Consider the following 19,828-nt stretch of genomic DNA (forward strand, 5'->3'; position numbering starts at 1 on the left):
CAGAATTTTCTCTTCCTGGTAATCATTCAGTAACACTGCCCAAAGAAGAAGCAATGGGAAACTCTGAAAGGTACCTACCGTTTGGTAGTTTTCTGAGCAGTACCTTCAGAATATCAGGCTGGCAACTGGGCAGTATTTGGGTTCCATAGAGTTGTATCTTCGGGCCAGTGCTCTTCAACATCTTCATAAACAATTTAGATGCAGGACTCAAAGGGATACTAAGCAAGTTTGCAGATGATATAAAATTGGGAGGAGCTGTTGACTCCCTCGAAGACCCTGCAGAAAGACCATGATAAATCACAGGGCTGGACAATCAGCAACCACATGAAGTTCAAGGAGGGAAAGTGCTGGATTCTGCCCCTGGGATGGGACAACCCTGGATGTATGGACAGACTGGGGAATGAAATGCTGGAATGCAATTATCCAGAAGGGACATGGGGCTCCTGGTTGATGGCAACCAGGAGGGTTGAACTGGAGTCAGCTGTGCCCTGGCAGCCAGGAGGGACAACCATGTCCTGGGGGGCATCAGACACAGCATCGCCAGCCGGGCAAGGGAGGGGATTGTGCTGCTCTGCTCTGCACTGGGGCGGCCTCACCTCCAGTGCTGGGGGCAGTTCTGGGTGCCACAATATAAAATAGACATTGAGCCAAAAGAGAGTGTCCAAAGGAGGGCAATGAAGATGGTGAAGAGCCTTGAGGGGAAGCCATATGAGGAGTGGCTGAGGTCACTTGGTCTGCTCAGCCTGGAGGAGACTGAGGGGAGACCTTATCACAGTCTGCAACTTCCTTGTGAGGGGAGGAGGAGCACCAAACACTGTTCTTTTCTCTGTGTTGACAAATGATAGCAGGGAAGGGCCTGAAGTTGTGCCAGGTGAGGTTTAGGCTGGATATTAGTAAAAGGTTCTTCACCCAGAAGGTGTTGAGGAACTGGAACAGGCCCCAATGTTTGGACAATGCTCTCAGGCAGATGGTGGCACTCTTGAGGTGGTCCTGTGCAGGGCCACGAGTTGGACTCGATGATCCTTCTGGATCCCTTCCAACTGAGAATATTCTGTGATTGTGTGATTCTGTAATATACAGATCTGCTTAAGAGCTTATATTTTAAGCTAAAAACCCCATATACAATGTACCTAACAAGTAGTTGACTGGAGTAGTCACAGGTAAACTGCGCTCATGAATTCACTGAGGGATCTGTTCCATCTTAAGTGAGCCAGCAGAACTGAAGCAGTTTGATTTGTGATATTGACTGCAGTATCGTGCTTGACAGACTGTTATTCATGCCACATACAGAGCCCTCTCATCAACTTGGACCAAACAATAGTTTGCAAAAAATTTCTAATGTTTGAATGCAGAGTGCATGCAATGCATTGGGGAAAGCAGCAGAATTTTGCTGTGTTTTTTTTCATTGCGTTTTTTTTTCTGTCGGCACATGGAATAAAGAGGTCCAGAGATATAGAGGCACAGTTTGCATATATCTTGGCAGACCTTGCAGTTCAGGCTTACACTCTGATCTCCCACTGTATGCTAAAGAGTCTTTCTGGATGTTATTTTTTACCAGAAGACACTTAATACTTGACAATTGTAAGATTAGTTCCTCCTCTGGACCCTGTAACTGAGCTAAGGTTGCACTGCAGCATTTTTAATGAATGAAGCAATATGCTGCAGAACTGGGTATTTAAGATGTTTTACACTTAGTTTCTGGATTTGCCACTGTGTTTGGTAAGGAAATCTTTACTCATCAATTTAAGTTAATGCTTACCTTAGGTTAAAATACCATGCATGTAACTCTTACTGCAGCAACACTGTTATCAACTGCATACATTATTAACATCTTCGTAAATGAGTGAGAAGGTAAAAGAGAAAACTTGTTTAATCTAAACATTCCTACTGTTGGATCAGGAGACATCTCATTCAGATCCAGATGCTCTTCTGCCTGGACAAGTTGATTTCTTAGGTCCTTCCTGTCAGAAAGCCTTCACTAGCATAATATTTCATCTTAGTGGAATGTCTTTTGGAGCTGATTTTCACTTGAAAGTGAAAATTTTGCCCCAAAAAGACAGATAGATCTTAATTTTTCTGAGGATAATCCTGCTTCTCCTTGTTGAAGTCATAGGCTGACCATATATCTTCATTACAATAAAAAATATTTTATTTCCTTGAAGACACAATACCCTCTTGTTAAATCAATATATCTGACACTTGACTAAGGAGACATAACTGTCACCCAGAATTTTGTTGACTCACTGGCTTGTTTAAGTGTAGGAAGTCTTACACCATATTGTGCGTTCTGTCACTTAAACATCTAGGTGGAATAAACATACATGTCTTGCACCTTGATTGAGAACAGATGCAGTGGTTGTTAATCAGTTTAAAGATTGCAATTCACCCACTGATCACAAACCTCTTCATTCTAAACACACTCAGTCATTCTTCTTTTCCTGTTTATATAGCATAAAAGCAGGGTATTCCAACAGAAGTAACCACCTTCAAACAAAAAAATGCTAAACTGTTTTAGATCTGCATCACTCCAAATACTTGAGTTTTTTTACTTGCTTTGGATAGGTATTTTTAGTAAGTGGAGAAGTATCATCTTTATTTACCATAGAAGTTCTGATGATTTTACACAACTTAAGTTTCTCTTTCTAGCTATGAAGGCTATATCGTGACAATGATATATAATTTTGTTTGCAAAAACAACCAGCAACATAGATGATGTTTACAGATTATATCTAACTGCTATTCTAAATTAATAATAAAAAATAAGAAACTAAGCATAAAAAATGGCAGCAGTACTTCAATTTCCAATATAAATAGTCCAAGAAACAACATTTAGCCCAGCTTGACAAGGTATTAACAGCATGAAGTCTTAACTTAGATTTCTTCTCTTGTATAATCAATATACAGTGCAGCGCAATTATACCAGCTTACCCTGCAGAAAATCTTCATTAATGTTTTTCAAAAGTCTTTTGGACAAATTGCACCATTTGTAGCATGCATCCATTTCCTTGAATTTAATTTACTTACACTGTTTGCTTCCTTTTTCTTGACAGAATTAATAGTCACCAGAGTTCAGCAGCTCGGTGCTCTCAAATAGTTATCAGTGTATTGTAGACAGTGCTGAGGTTCCCGTGGTTTGTTCATTTGTTTCCTTATTTATTTCTGTTTTTCAATTTTGTTTTCAATTCTTGAAATCCTTTCTTTTCTTCCACATGCCTGCTCTCAGTCCAGAACTTCTATTCTTGCTTGCACTATTTCTCCTTTCATTTCTAACAACAAAATGAGTCTTTTGTGAACCTGTGTTTCATTACTACCCAGCTTCATTGAGATGGGACAGTATTCAAATCCCATTTTTTCCTCTCTGGGTGAACAATACATTTGGCTTGTTTGACACAGGCAATGTGCTTCTCTGACCCATGTGATTTATATTCTCAAATGGGGCAGTGCTGAATACCAACAATGCTCAGTTCCTCTTATTAGCTCTTCTAATGAAACAAATTTCTAAAAGAGCCTGGGGTAACAGCCACATGATGCTGCTCTTCAGCCATAGGGCTGGAGTCACACAGCCCAAAGAGTCAGATTTAGGAGGGGAATCTCTGGCAGAAAGAGAACAAACCCAATTGACTGCACAGAGCTCTTTCACCAGGACTGCGAGCAAGGATGTGCTTGAGCTGATGATGTGGGAACCTGCCCAGTGTGAGCTATTGAGGTTGGGCATTTTCCAAAGACTGATTTCTGTGAAAATCTGTGGTGTTGCCACAATATTTGGCCATGGTCAAAATGTCTATACATGCTACACAGATACCCTAGCAACACTCAGGGAAAGCCAATAATATTTCTGCCTCTTTATAAGAAGATACATAATATGACTCTGGGCTAGGTTTTATTAATCCATCAGACCATCAACCTTATTACGTATTTGCTTGTTTGTTTGTTTATTTATTAAGTACTAGAATGCTATTTACTCCTGGAAACAGTAGATATGTGTGTTTGTAGAAGCAACCTCAGTGAATGCATATAGCCAGGAAACAATGTGAGCTGATTAGGAACTACTTATCATGTGTTTTTTAAAGTGGCCATAGAACAATCGGTTCTCTTTTTGTTATCCTAGACTATCTTTCAGGACAAGTACACACACATCCAAATATGATTTAAAATTTTTTAATATCATTAGACATTTTATCCAATCTCTGTCCAAAATAAAGAAAAATACATTTTCTCTAGTACTAGTTTGTAATATTAATTAAGTGGTGCTCCCATTTTACTGTGGTTTTGGTTGGTTTTTTTTTCCTGATCTATTTAGTAGCCATTCCTGCCTGCAGCAGCTACAGAATAGGTCATGTCTAAGTTAAATTCTCCACCAACCTACCTTCTGAAGTAGAGACTTAACTTTAGCGATTGACTGGTAGCAGTCTTTTAACATAATGATAAAAACTTGAGCTCCCAAGAATTTTTCTGACTAGCTTCAAATGATAAGAAGTGATGCATACAGGAACACCATAGCCAGGAGACAACAGCTGACTGACACATTTTCCTTCCTAATCAACTTTCTATTACAGGTACCATAAAAGTTTCATTGGTTAAAACTAGAAATGGACAGGGCCAGTCTGAATTACAGGTACTAAACCAAATATTTCATGTTCACACTAGTGCTGATTATGAACACTGGTATACAGGGATAAAAGCTAAAATTTGCTGTGCGAGGGGGAGAAATTAGGGAGCCATAGAGATTGTAGTTTCAGTAAAACCTAAGAATAAAAAGAAAACAGCTGCCCTTACATTTGAAAGAAGAAGGAGAAATAGCTATATAGAAAACCTAAATAGAAAAAAGTATGAAGAGTGATTTTTCAGGGAAAGGATTAAGTCACAGAAAAAAAGAGAAAAGAATGAGAGACACTGAGAAAGGAAAAGGAAATAAAAGGAACAGAAGAGCTTGTTGATATCAATGTTATTCTGATATCCGCTCATACTCCAATTGTCTTTGGAAATTTTTAGTTTTTCAAAGTTTGGAATATTAGAAGGTTGTCTCAGCACATAGAGGTTTCTTGTTTTGGTTTGGGATTTTTTGTTGTTTGGGGGGATTGTTTGTTTTGTTTTGTTTACAGTTATATATAATGCCATTCAAACTTGATGTCACTGCCAAGAACGGCTATCCTTGATACTTTTATGTCTGTATTATTTTTATGACTGTTTGCAAAGAGATAAGCAGAATTTCTCTTTTCAGGATTTTATAGATATGTGTGAGACATATATAAATAAATATATTAAAATAATATTTGTGACATTTATGTATGAAAATATATAAATATGAACTCTAAAAGGAATAAAATAAGTATTCACAGTAATTTAAAAGAATTATTATTGTATCTTGAAGGGGTCTGGGAAGTTATTCAATTCATTGTAATAAAAATCAATGGATTTTTTTCAATATATCTATATTAGAGATCTTTTAGGTTTTGGTGGGCACATTCAGCTAGTGCTATAGTCTGATTTCTATATATTATCCTCGGACTGACTGGTTCAGTAAACCACAGGAGGAGAAAAGCAATACTGGGCATAGGTGGCACAGTTATCCCTATGCCTGTGACACTTACGATGTGATTTGAAAAATCTCAGCTACTACTGCAGTGCTAGCTAGACTACTACTTCCCATTATGTAGCATCAACATGTCTCAAAGCACCAAGTAAATGTTCAAGGGATATACCACCCTTTTGCAGACAGAAAACCTGCTGTACAAAGGTTATGATTTACAAAGCAATTTGATGATACACACAGGGACTGGAATGATTGCTGGTCACTTGTGTTAGACAGGTGTGCACCATTTTATTTTTCTGTCAGCATTTTTTGACTCTTCATTTTTGTCCTAATATCATTTCCAATTTCTTCTTTATTTTTCAACATCCATCTTATTAAAGGAGTTGAGCTCACTTATGATAGACACATATTCTTCACCATTTAACCATTCCAGTTCAGGAAGCTATCATTTTTCTCTTTTGAGTTCCAAAGTTTAGGTTTTTTCCTAGTGATTTTCATATGGTCTTAGCAAAAACTCAGATTTAATCAGAAAATTAAGTGTAAATTATAAGACTCTTCAAAATTGTACTTAGAAACAGCTAATGACCAGCTGGGTATTTACTGATAGCAAGAACAAGAGGAAAAAAAAAAAAACAGTTAATACATAAAACCATAATTTCTTCAATAATAAAATTTGAAGTGATCATTGGTATTTCAAATGTATAGTAAATATAGTAAATATAGTAAATTTCAAATTTATAGTAACTATAGTAAATGGCTTGCTTTTCTTCTAATGTTTACTTTTATTAATACATCATAAGAAAATTTGTAACTGATGTGATCAAGAATTTATTTTCCAGCAATCAAATGCTATGATGTGTTATTTTGGTATAATAAAGGATCTCAAAATAGTACAGGATCTCAAAATTCTGATGTAATTTAAATTTTGAACAAATTGGAAACATTTATATTCAAACTTAAATGTTTTGGGCTTCTGAATCAGAGAGAGATTTAAATCCAAATATAAATATTAATTAGAAATAATTTTCTGGGTTCCATTTTTTTTTTTTTTCAGGAGAAAGGAGGGAACTTTTCTACATGTTCTATAACCTTGAAAAGGATTCTTACAAAATCACATCCAGACCATAACTTAGAAATGTAATTTGTGCTATAATAAAGTCATAGTTCCCATTCATGTCTTCATCTCCTACAATCTGAATTACTGCCAAAGGCTGTGAAAACTTCTTATGAAATTAGGTATCAGACAGATAGGAAAAATGTCTATACACCTGTCTTAACAGCATTATGAAGGCCAAATGCAAGTATCCTGGAATACATATTTTTAAATATTGTGTCTTAAAATACATGCATTTTTAAACAGATTCAAAGTGGCAATATATCAGTATCTTGGTCTGCCTTAGGAGAAGTGCTGCCAACAGGTTGAGGGAGCTGATCCTTACCCTTTCCTCAGTAGTGGTGAAACACATCTGGACTATTTGATCTAATTCTGGGATCCCCAGTTCACGCAAGAAATAGACAGGCTGTAGTGAGTCCAGTGAGGGCCCAAGAAATGATCAAGGGACTGGGGCATCTGACATATGAGAGAGACTTTGATAACCTAGCCCCAAAGTGGAAAGGGTTAGGGTGCTGGTGGGATCTCATTGTGACTCTGGGGAGAGAGGGTTAACTTCAAATTGTATACCAAACTTGCTCTCATATTATTTTCGTATTAACATTTATTAGCTCACCTCTTGAGATGGTTTAAGTGTATTTTTTTTATATTGTTAAGCACATAATTTTTATGTATATACTGCAACTGAATGCAACACAGTGATTTTGCAGAGGAAAGAATAAGGGAAAGAAGGAGAAAGAATCATGATCAAGCTCATAAAACATGGATCATATTGAGGCTGGGGAAAGAGATGAGGGAAATTCCCAAGTTCAACACCTACATTTTATTCAGGTAAATATACTTATGTAGCAAGACATTAGGAACCAAAAAGTAGTGGGAAAAATAAAAAGGCCTCAAGGTGTGCTATAAAAAAGCATACAGTTGCACAATGTCATCATATTGGACCCAGCTGATGAGGTAGAAAAAGCATCAAATATTCAGTGGCATTCTGAGGTTTTGAAGTATAGGATTAAGAAACAAAGTGAAATGATCTAAGTGATTTAATACAAGAACTAGATAGAGGTGACATGTACACTGCTGTTTATACTGTGGCCTCATTTGTAGTACAAATTCATAACCTTCTAATTTTTTTTATATTCTTTGACATGCCATGTGGAAGCAGCAGTCAGTTTAGGTTGTTTCATATGTTGGAATTTGTCCTTCAAGACACATTCAAAGTTATAGGCTTTTAAAAATACATATTCTCATAGAATCTGGTAAAATACAGGAAAAATATTTCTTAAGATTCTATCTATTCAATGACTGTACACAGAACTGGGGATTCATAAAAGAGAAAAAAACATAACCTGAAATATTTAAGTTTGCCTAACTGTGATTCTTGGACAGACAGCAGTGAGAAATCAGCCATGATTTCCTCTTGAGTTATGCAAGGGAGCTTTCTTACAAGATCTGATATCCTAACTAATAAATTATACTGAATGGAAGTAATGTTTGATGAGCATTCATATTCAGAAACTCAAAATAGCACAGTTTGTCTTCTGGAACTTTATTTGCTGAACTATATTCTCAGTGTACACAGTCAGTAAAATTTTACAGAGAAGTGCAGAGATCACTGTCCATAAAATTTGTTCAGAAAAGTTTAGGGGAAAGAGAATACTATTGACCAGGGACTGTTTTTGACCAGGTACACTGTAGTGGTTTGGTCCAAAATAATCATTACTATTTACCTTCTGTGAGGTAAGAATTAGGAGAAAGCAAAGCAGGCACCAACCTTGAAAGAATATAAAGAAGTTTATTAACAGACCTAAGAAGAAAGGAAAAAAAAATAAAATCATACCATACCTTCAGAAAACTTCTCTTCCTACCTTTCCCCCTTCTCCCACTGTAAAAAGACAACCCTTGAGATGTTCAGTCTGCTTACCACTTCCATAATAACCTTGTTCAGTTCACTTAGGGAGAGGAGTCTCTCTTACTCATGCTATGGAGACATCTCCACAAGAGATTCTCTCACGGCTTCAGTATCACGAGACAGCTGCCCAGGTTGGTTCTCTGCTCGCATGTGAGAGTCCCTTCCCCCGACTTGCAGCTTTCCCCACAACTGCTTTTGAGGGTCCAATCTTGAGCTACTGGGGTACCATTTTAAGGTTGAGCTGTTCAAAAACAAAGGTTCTCTTCACCCATCTCTGGGAGCATTTTCATCTCTAAGAATAGAGGCCCTCCCCTTTCCCTGGGAGAAAAGGGTCTTCCTCATTTTCATCTCTAGGACTATCTCTGGGAGTATCTCTAGGAACAGAGGTCTCCTCCTTCCGATTGCAGCAAGAGTCCTCATTGCTTCCACCTCTCCCCATTCAAACTTCTCATGAAATTACAGCTGCTTCAGCATTTGCTTATTCCAGCACAGGTGCTTTTGCTCACAAGTACAAGTTGATGCTCCACCCCTCATGCTTTCATGAAATTACAACAGGTACTCTGATATATCATAGTCTATCACCACCATAGCTTTACAAGAGAATTTCAGCTTTAAGCATCTCCTCTCTCTCTTCCCTCAGGTTTTCAGCTCTTCACAGCACTAAAAGGGTTAATCTCACCTAGGCCTTGCAGCTGGAATTTCGCTTATCGCTGTTGGTCACATGATCTTTGCCAGGCAGTGGGGCAGCTTCAGCTGACTCTTCGGCCGCACTGGAGGGGGCGGGGGGAGCTGGGCCGCACTGACTGCACGGAGCAGGGCTGTGGGGGGGCCGCGGGTGGAACAGGGCCCATCGGCTCCAGGATGGCTGTGCCCCGGCCCAAGCAGGTCCTGGCCTGGACCCGGCAGGGCCCGGCAGGGCCAATGGGCCCTGTACGGGCCCAGGCCATTTACCTGTCCCCTGGCCAGAACCAAGAGAGAGCGCTTTACCAGGTCTTGTTCATTCTTAAATGTGGACCACAGAGGCAATATTTGAACTAGCCAGTTGATAGGTTCTGTTAAGTCATAGAGGAAACTGTAAGCACTTCTTTGCAAGAAAATCACTTCTGGGACTATGCTTGCTAACCCATAACAATTGTTGAAACACTGTTGAAAATATGTGGCAACTCAGGGATTCCTTTTCAGCCTTATAACAGCATCTGTGTCTAAGCTGGAATTCAGGATTTTCTCCTGATGTCCGTTCTTGGCTTGCAGGTCTGTATTGGGGAAATGGGATTGAGGAAAAAAAGTGGCAGATGTTTTTGTAGGAATAATCCAATTTCAGCACTCGAAAGCATGGTTCTTGAAACTTGTGGCATGGAATGAAATAGAGAGAGAGATTGCTCTCATTAGAATCTACTTAATTCAGTGCCCAGAGAAGTGGTCATTGCTACTAAGCAGACAGTGAAGAACACTGAAAGAAAATCTGTAGCTAGCAAAGAGTGCTAAAGCAAAGTGGGAACTCTGATACATGCTGCTGCTGCTGTAGAAAGCACAAAGATCCCCAGTGCCACTGAGATGACTGAGAGCAGCACTAAGACCAACCTGGATGACTCCACCATCTCACAACAAGGTATTGGTCAAGGACATCTCTTCCTTTCTTTGTCAGTCAGCAGCCACTGAGCTGTCAGTTCACATTGATCAGTTCATGAAGACAATTATCTCATTTACTGCTGTGAGAGACCTCTCTTGGATCTCACTATTAGCTGATTTAAATTGAATTTTAGGAAATGTTCTGACAGAGAGGAACAAGTCCTTCTGCCAGTTATGCAGGAAGTCTGCAGTGTCACAGATGCTCAAACTCTAAGGTCTCAAACAGAGCTGGACACATTAGCGGAAATATTTATTTTACTATATCTTAAAAAGTAGGATAAGGTTGTTGCTCAAATAAATATTCCCTCAAGGACCTATTGAGCATGATGATGCTATGCCCATTGCTACACTACTCCTTATCAACAATGAGCTAAGATTTCTCGGTAGGCCTTTCAAGAGGAACAAAGCTTGAAACCAAGAGACATTTACATTTCACACTTGGTGCCAAATATTTCAGCCTTCAAACAGGTAAAGGCAACATTGTCTCCCCCAGAATTTAAATTTAGCACCATTATTTGCTTGTTTATCACAACATAAGGGAAGATGATCCTTTGTAGTGCTGAAAACAAACTAGTCTATGTGTTGCTACAGCCATTGGCTGAGAGAACTGAGAGAGGAGTTAGGAAAGCTTTATTGGCTAAATCTTCATCTCCCATTACAAAGAGATGTGGGACATACATACACAACCTAAATTCTTCCAATAGGAAATAAGAGTTTTGTAAATACCAAATGCAGTAGGATTAGACAAACAATGCATTTTTCACTTTTTTGAATTTTAAAAAGACTGAAAACCTGATGAAATATTTTTTAATTATCCACATTCCTACTTAATCTTAGTCTCTGGTAATGTCTCCATGTTTGGTCAATGAACTGAAGATCTAGCACAGAGCCATCACAAAAGGACTAAAAATACTGCAAAAAAACAATGATTAATTGAAAATCTTGCTATATGTTTTCAAGGAAAGAGGGATAGTTTTAACAAGAAAAAGACCCAAAAGAAAAAAAAACAACCTAAAATTAGCTGCATTTCTCATCAGATGAAAATCAAAAGATGAGTTTTAACTTTTTTTTTTTTAACAGATAGAAAGGCAAGAGGATAACTCTTATATAATAAGGTCTTGGCTTCAATTTTTATCTGGTCCTCAGAACCCAAATATAGTCTCATTTAGGACAGCTTTTGCTGCATGTAAGAGTCCATTGGGATTTGCTTTAGGTAACTTGTGCTTTTCCAGCTAAAATTCTAGGGTTTTCAGTGAGAGGATATTCTTTATTAATTTTAGATTTTATAAATTTCTTACTGCTTTACGTAGATCTTAATACTTGGATTTCCTTTTTTTTTTCTTCCCTTGTCAGGAAGAGTTGGAATTCTGGCACCATAAGCATCAACAAGACCAAGGTTTCTTTGCTGTCCAGATGTGAAAGGAGTTTAAACATCAATATTTCACAAGTATATGCACATACACTAACAGATCTGCACTAAAGGACTGAATAGTTTGAGATCATTTCAATTAAGGTTAGTTCAGAGCTCATTGTTACATGTGATTTCACTAAGTGATAATTTAACACACTAAATTACCACTCTGTTCCTCATAGAAAGTGACACTTATGACCACATAATAAAATACTTTATAGCCTGTTGTTCAGATTCATAATTCCACTTTGCTGTAGGAGGAGGAAGCCACAAGTCATTCCAGTGTGGCTGCCATTAGGGGATGTATTGCCTTCCCAGCCCATGCGCTGAGATTAAATACGCTGACAGCCTCTCATCCGCAGATGGCAGAACCCTCTAAAGCTGTTGAACTGGCACTCAGTCAGTTGGCTTTTGATCTGGCTGTTCAGATATAAAAGCCTGTTTAAGCAGAAAAGAAAATAGGCTGTTCATGTTCAGTTAGTATAAAACTCTCTTCCGATGGGCCTTTGTGTCTTTATCTGTTCCTTCAGCTGCTTTTAATTAATGCTTTGAAGACACTGTGTATTTTGGATTTAAGGGCAGGAATAACTCTTTCTAACTCAGATCCATGTGAAACATCTCGATGCTGTGCAGCGTCTTCCCTAGTGGACTACCCACACAATAACTTATGACTAAATTTCTTGAAATAGGTACAGATTTTCTCATTTAACAAGGAATACAATCCCAATCTATTTATGGTTGTTTGGAGGTTGCACAGTTTAGTGCAGACTGAATGTATAGATAAATAAAAGGCTGTTTCACTGCTTGGTAAAGAGCAGCCATTAAATTCAAGTGGTTATGGGAAAGCCCAGCAGACTGTAATTTGCAGGGAACTATTGTGATCTTTCAGGATGAATCCCTAGGTCATATATATAATCATGACTATTTTTTAATTGACTGCCTGGTAGATGCAGTGCAAAGCAGAGGTGAGCACAGAGCTCTTCTGCCATGGGGAAAACAAATTCCCCTGCTCTGCTCAGAGTTGTGGTATTATCTATTTAAATAAGGTAAAGAAAACAAAAAAAAAAGAAGTGTAATGGTGTTCAAAATATAGAAAGAGGGAACCCACCAGAGAAAGCAGCAGCTCTCAGGGCACAGTGGGGTCATGGGCTCCCCTGTGCCAGGAGCAGTGGGACTCTCCAGAGCAGAGTTTCCCAGATGTGGATGGTCCCACTGTCCCAGCCGGCAGCAGGGCAGCCAGGAGGCACCAGGCAGCCCCAGGTGTCCCACACCTCCCTGGGCGCTGGCCTTGCTGCAGTGGCACTGGGGCAGGAGGTCACAGCCCCTGGGGCTGATGTGAGGAAGAGAGACATTAGGAGAACAATCTTTAAGAGTTGCACCAGAGAGTCTTCAGGACAGTAAATGGAATGGGCATATAGGGGAGAGGTTTGCACTCTTACACCGTGAAAAATCCCATCCTAAGGAGTTTAATGTGCAAAAAAGGTTTGCACTGAAAATATTGAAAAGGATAACAAAAAGCTAGATAAAATAGCTTAGGGAAAACTGTTAAAGGTTGAAAGATACAGTCCTTCCCATTTAATTTTCCAAGTTTGCTCTTAGTGAACAAATAATAGACTAATGGACTAAGTATTGTTGAGTAGTGCACCATCATGTCCTTGAATGAAGCACTTGTCTATGAGTGAAGTGTGTAGCTAAGACAGAGTAAACTGAGACAGTAAAAGCATAAAGACTGATAAAATAATTTACTTGTTTCTTTGTTTTTTTAAGAAAGATTATTATGGGGTTGTCTCATTGTAGGAAAATGCAGGTCCATGTTTTAATAAAAACCCAAACAATATAAGCAAGCATTTCCCTTGCTGTTAAAACTACTGTTATCCAAACACTTAAAGTCATCTCTGAGCTGTTTAAAAATTTGTTAAAGCATTTATGGAGATCAATTAGAAGAACTTAAAATATTAACAGATACCAAAACTGACAGTAGTATAAATATTTTTACCTATTTCAAATATAAATTTTCTGGAAGATATTTACCTTTCATGTGCGATCTTAAGCTGCTTATCAAACATAAAGGTAGCAGAATTGGTACACCATTCCGATTACAAAGCAGTGCTGCTGTTGTACAGCAGCTGACAACTCTGTTGCACTCCATTGTGCTGCAGTGGACTTGAACTGATTCACAAAGGACTGAACAGATTGATGTATGCACAGAGATTGGCAGCTGGCTGACTTGTGCTGGGGTATGGAGGGTGGAAGCAGAGAAGAGTCATGCTATCTGGTGGACTCAGTAAGAACTAGGTATATTTCCCCCTCACTTTTGCCTCCAGCTCATTTAAGTTTTTCAGTAACAATAACTGGAGCATGTGGAATCAAGAATTCACTCATCAAGACTGCTGATACAGAGCCTAAGGATTCCTATGTATTCGGGGAATTTGTTCACAAATTTCCTAATATTTGTATCATGGCTGCTTCTGGTAAGGACAACCTCAGAGAATGTTCACCTCACCACGGCAGCTCCTCGAACATGCAGTGTGGATATTCATACATACGTGTACCTCACTGTGGGTTCCAGGACCGTAGTTTTGCATTTGTGACAGTCAGAGACATGGACAGAGTACACTGAGCCTTCCTTGCACTGCAAATGTTTAAACATTCTTCCTTCACGTATGTTCCCACATATGTTCCTTCAGAACATAATAGGGGTGAATGCAACTGATTGGTAGGTAGGCATGAGCCTGATATACAGGATCAGGGTGCTGAGATATGCAGAGATATACAAACACTACTTGAATTACCAATTTGCATATAGTCCTTTGTAGTGGAAGTAACGAGAAGACCAAGTTATTAAGTAAATTTAAATACAGAAACAGATTAGGGCAGTCTGTCTAACATTGCCTATACACATTTAGAAGTCCAGTGTTAGCCCTTCATGTCTTTTACTGTTTCTTTGTAGCTTTTCATCTTTTTCTATGGGCCTGGCTTTTATTAAGAGATACTTGGAAACATTTTATAGCTACTCCATTGTATGCAGTAGAGTAGTATTGTTTTGATACTATTTTGACCTTGTATCTGAATTCTGCTGCTTTTTAGAGTTCAATTTTAACTACTGAAAAGAATGAAGTATGCAAAACACAGCTTGTGATGTCTTTAACTTCTTCTCCTACCTGGAGAGAACTATCAAGAGTCTCCTTTCTCCCTCCAGAGAAAGATGAACATCATCCTTTCGGACTGCACTGTGCTATTGTGATGTGAAGATTCTGAATTTGCTTATGTTCCTCTAAAGAAGATATTTCTCCATGTTCTGCTTCAAACATGGAACTGATTTTGAGTATACTTGAGAGTATATTTGAGAAAACACCATTTCTCTTTAATCTTTGGCCTTATTTTTATAAACATGAATAACTTGGAGGCTGTGCTTTGTCACCCTCTTTCATGATAAGCAAGTATATTAGTATTTACTTTCTATTTAAAATTCTATTACCTTTGAGTACACTGACTCTTGTTGCTGAGCTCACAGAAACGTTTTGGAAGCTCTGCTTCAACTTTTTTCCTTGCTGCACATACTAGGACTATATTAACCAATTACACTGCTGTGAAACCTAGGTAGACGATAATTTATTGGCTTCTCCAGGCCTACTTCTACAAACCTGTATTTTAAAACACAGAAAAAATTCTAACTTCTTATCCTCTCTGTCCACAGATTTTTTCCTTCCTTTTTTTCCCCTTTGAAAATTCAGTGCATCCAGACTTATCAAAAAAAAAAAAAAATCCCACCCTGGAGTGATTCCTGCAGAATGAAATTTTGTTATTGGTTTCATATCCTCCCTTGCATATATCACATTGTGGTCTCTTGTCAGACTTTTCCCATTCTCAAATACCTTGCTTCTGAAATAACATCTATGATAAAGTTGTCAATAAAAAATATTCCAAAAAGAAACATCGTGATAATTGCTTACAGTAAACTTAATCATGTTTACTACAGTAAAGTTGACCAGATTCATGCATTACACACATTATCCTAAATTTCTACTGTCATTCTAAACACCAAATCGTCTCCAGAATATTGTTTCATAGGGACACAAGGAGTGAGAAAAAAAAAAATCCAGACAAACTGACAAAAAGTAGTCCAAAAAAATATTTTTTTCTTCAAAGTCTTTCCAGAGTTACTGTAGGCTGTTATGTAAGTTGAGTATATTTGCTCCAGAAGCAGTGGCCCGGAAAAGTTCAGTGTTGTAGTCCTCCACATGAAATTCAAAGAACATCAAAGCTGGTTTTTTATGGGAAATAACATTTTTTCTTATAGTTTAACTATCCATAAATACCACCTAAAAAGCTGTGACTTTTTTTTTTTTTTTTTAAGAGAAGGGACTGCAATAGAAAAATAATGTTGGTAATTTTCAGATATTTTTTTCTTTCTAATGTATTATTTTCCTCCTACTATTCCGTAAGTGTTTCTTAGAGAAATGAACACAGCCAGAGGGATATAAAAAGCAGTTATAGTGAAATCCCAAACCATTTCTAAAATACACTTCTGTTCAGTATGTTGCTTAAGCAGAATACACATTGGGGTAGTATAAAAGGTTTATTAGCTTTTTTTATGAGTTACATAATTCACTCATTGCTTCACCAGTTCAAAAGGAAAAAAAACCAAACAAAAACAGCTGTCCAAAGCTCATAAGGACAAATGTGTTACCCTATTCCACCAAATTTCGTATTTTCCAATATATACTTAGATGCACACTTAGAAAGAAAAATAATATAGATAAATAACCGTAATTGCTTCAGTTATTCAGGCAGTACAGCTGTTCAGGAATAACTGCTTTTTCAATAATACATAAGCTTTTTCTCAAGTATGGTCATGCTTGTGTATCGGTCTGGCACGGCCTGGTTTTTAGTGGCAGGGAGGGCCACAGAGGTGGCTCCTGTGAGGAGGCTGCTGGAAGCTTCCCACCATGTCCAGCAGAGCCAATGGCTGATGGCTCTGAAGATGGGCATGCTGCTGGCCAAAACGGGGCCAGTGAGAGAGCTTGGTAACGCCTTTGTGATGACATATTTAATAAGAAAATCAAAACAAAGTCACAAGATTTTGGATTCTAGCCAGAGAAGAGGAGGAGGTGAGAACACGTGAGGGAAAATAACACGGCAACACTAAGGTCAGTGGAGAAGGAGGGGCAGGAGGTGCTCCAGGTGCCGGAGCCGAGGTTCCTCTGCAGGCCGTGGTGCAGACCATGGTGCAGCAGTTGTCCCCCTACAGCCCATGGGGATCCACGGGGGATGCAGAGATCCACCCGCAGCCCGTGGGGGAGGTGCCCATGCTGGAGTGGGTGGATACTTGGAGGAGGCTGTGATCCAGTGGGAGAGCTTGTGGAGAGAGAGGGCCCTTGCTCCCAGGCTGGAGCAGCCTGTCCTTGGAGGGCTGCACCCCATGGAAAGAGAGAGCCCCGGCGCAGCAGTTTTGTGAGGGCTGTGTGCCCGTGGGAGGGGCTCACGCTGCAGCAGGGGCGGTGTGGCTGCTGCTCGTGAGAGTGGAACCACACCAGGGAAGGTCACAGAGAACTGCCTCTCTTGGGAGGGACCCCACGGCCTCATGGGGGAAGGACTCCTCTCCTGGTGCAGTGGAAGGAAATCTTGGTGATGAACTGACCAACCCCCCATGTCCTGTCTCCCTGTGCTGTCGGTGGGAAGGAGGGAGGAGCTGGAGGGGGAAGGTGTTCTAAGGGATTATTTTACTTCTCATTATCCTCCTCTGATTCTGTTAGTAATAAATTCACTTCACAACTTAAGTTGAGCCTTGTATCTCCTGGTCCTTATCTCACTCTTGAAGCGTTCATTAATTTTTTTTCCCTTTTCCCTCCTCTGCCCAGCTGTGGCAGGTGAGAGTGAGTGAGCGGCTCTTGTGGGTGCCTGGCATTGGGCCAGCATCAAACCACAATGGCTTGTTAATGACAAACACTGCTCAAAACATCAAAACTAGCCAAAATATTTGCAGATTCTTCCACAACTGTTTTGCATCAATCCATTCTCATTAAGGCAATTTTCAAGTTTACTTGCAAAACAAAACTTCTTGGAAAGTAAGTCAATTTTCCACCACTATTTTAAAACATAGAGGATGGCTTGCATGTTACACTGGGAGATTTCAGAATACTATATTCTGTTAAGTGTTAAATGTTAATTTTCAATAAAGCCTAAAACAATTTAACAACTCTGCATTAGCTTTCCTAATACAGATTTCTGAGTGAAGTAGGATACTGACATCCAACAGTAATCCATTGGCAACATAGAAAAGAAAATAGAGACTTACACCTCTGCTATACTTCTTTTACCTGTTTTAAGAGTTTAAAGTTCTTAGGCGACAGTTGAAGCTGGAGAATAGAATATTTATATTCTGTATTACAGTATCTTCAATGTCAGCTGATTTTTCACATTTAATAATAATTACCTGAAATACAAAAAAATCTTGCTGCCTATAGATTTGATAAATATAATTAATTTTCAGTGGTGATCAGTACAGCAATAAATACTTATTTGCCTCCATGAATGTATGTCTGGAAAAGATCTCAACTTATGTAAGTAATGAATTTTAAACCCCACAGTGTGGCCTGCACCTGTCCAGGTGCTGTCAGGACCACTTCCAGCTAGGGGATGGGAACCAAATATATTTGTTTAGAGTAGGGGAAGAAAGAATATGGATTGCCTGGAAGTTGTGCAAAATTAGCTTCGTTCATTTCACGGAGCCCTTTCCTTTGGTGTCACAGGGGATCTTTGCACATGAATGCAGCCTATCCTAAAAGTCTATGTAGAGGCCATCAAGTGCTTCATAAAGCGTTAGTCAAATATGTGAAAGTAATCAAGTAAAAGTCTAATCAAACAAGTTGATCTTCAGCAAATATTTCAAGTGGTCTTGGGTCTGAGTTCCCAAGGAGCCTGTGTGTTTGAGAGGTGGAGATGGCAAGGGGAATTAATAAGCATGGTGTGTGAACACTTTCCTTTCTAAAATATAGCTAGACTTCGGAGCAGAAGAATCAAGAATTGAATGCAGAAGCACCCCAGAGATCACTCAATTAGACTTGAACTAACAACAAAAAAAAAAAGACAGAAATTAACATTCTACATTTTTGGAGATGTATGGAGCACACAGAACAACTCAGTGAGAGCCTTGCGTACACAAGGTAGCTGGTAAATGGAACAACAAATATAACAGAGGATATTAAAAAAGCCCTCTTTGTAAAAAAACTGTGAGCATATGCTCCTCTCTTTCATGGAACGAATAGCAAATATTGTCCCTGTTTGGGAGGTTTATTAGCCTTGGTGTATTGCACACGGCATTGCAGTGAGTGTCTTGTGTTCTTTTGAAATTAATTTTGAACATACCAGAAGCAAAACTAATCGAACACTTGTTTCCTCACAGCTTTATTTCTTAGCTTCTGCATGTAGCCAATTCTAAGTAGATGTCAGTGTAATACCGGTCTGGGGCACAGAACGTGAAATTTTGATTTAGCAATGTTCTCTTCATTAGTTCAAATATTAAAAGGAAAATAAAATCCCTAGACCTGTCCTCTTAAGGGATAGAGTACGTGTCTTATTTGTATTCATGCAAGGTTTGGGGGAACTGGAAAGCTCTAAAATCTACTGAGAAAGAGTGGCACCTTTTTACATGATGGAAGATACACTGAACAGGACTTCAGTCATTATTTTATTAGTTGAGGCCAGTAACTATTTCTACCAGTATGCCAGACTGTCCATCGGAAATACAGATAACATCACACGCTCTCCAATATAAAGAAAACTGCATGAGTCTGGTAGCCATTTTCAAACTGTTCTATGAGAAAATGGGAGTCAGGAAAGAAGACAGGCTTATTCTCAGCAGGTGACAAGCCATGCTTGTATCTGCTTTGCCTAGCAGCTCTGAGGATTCTGTGTATGTCCTAGGAAAACCTGTTCACTTCCAGAATGTTGTGTACATGAATGAGATCCCAAATTCTTGTCATTTCTTTGTGTCTCTGGCACTGTTGAAAAACCTAATGATGCTGAAAATTCAAAAAACTGAAAAAGAGAGGATATTCACATTTGAAAGGGAGACTATAATAGTTAAAAGTATGCAAGGGAAACTTTTTATTCTTGTCTTTTTGACCTTTAAATAGTCATGCCATCTTTGTTGTTCTTCATCTGGAAAATAGCAATATAAACACAAGAAAAAAGTTTAGGAGACAAATTTCTTGCAACAGCACTCAGGCATTA

The sequence above is a fragment of the Aphelocoma coerulescens genome, chromosome 3 (assembly GCF_041296385.1).
Source record: "Aphelocoma coerulescens isolate FSJ_1873_10779 chromosome 3, UR_Acoe_1.0, whole genome shotgun sequence".
Lineage (NCBI taxonomy): Eukaryota > Metazoa > Chordata > Aves > Passeriformes > Corvidae > Aphelocoma > Aphelocoma coerulescens.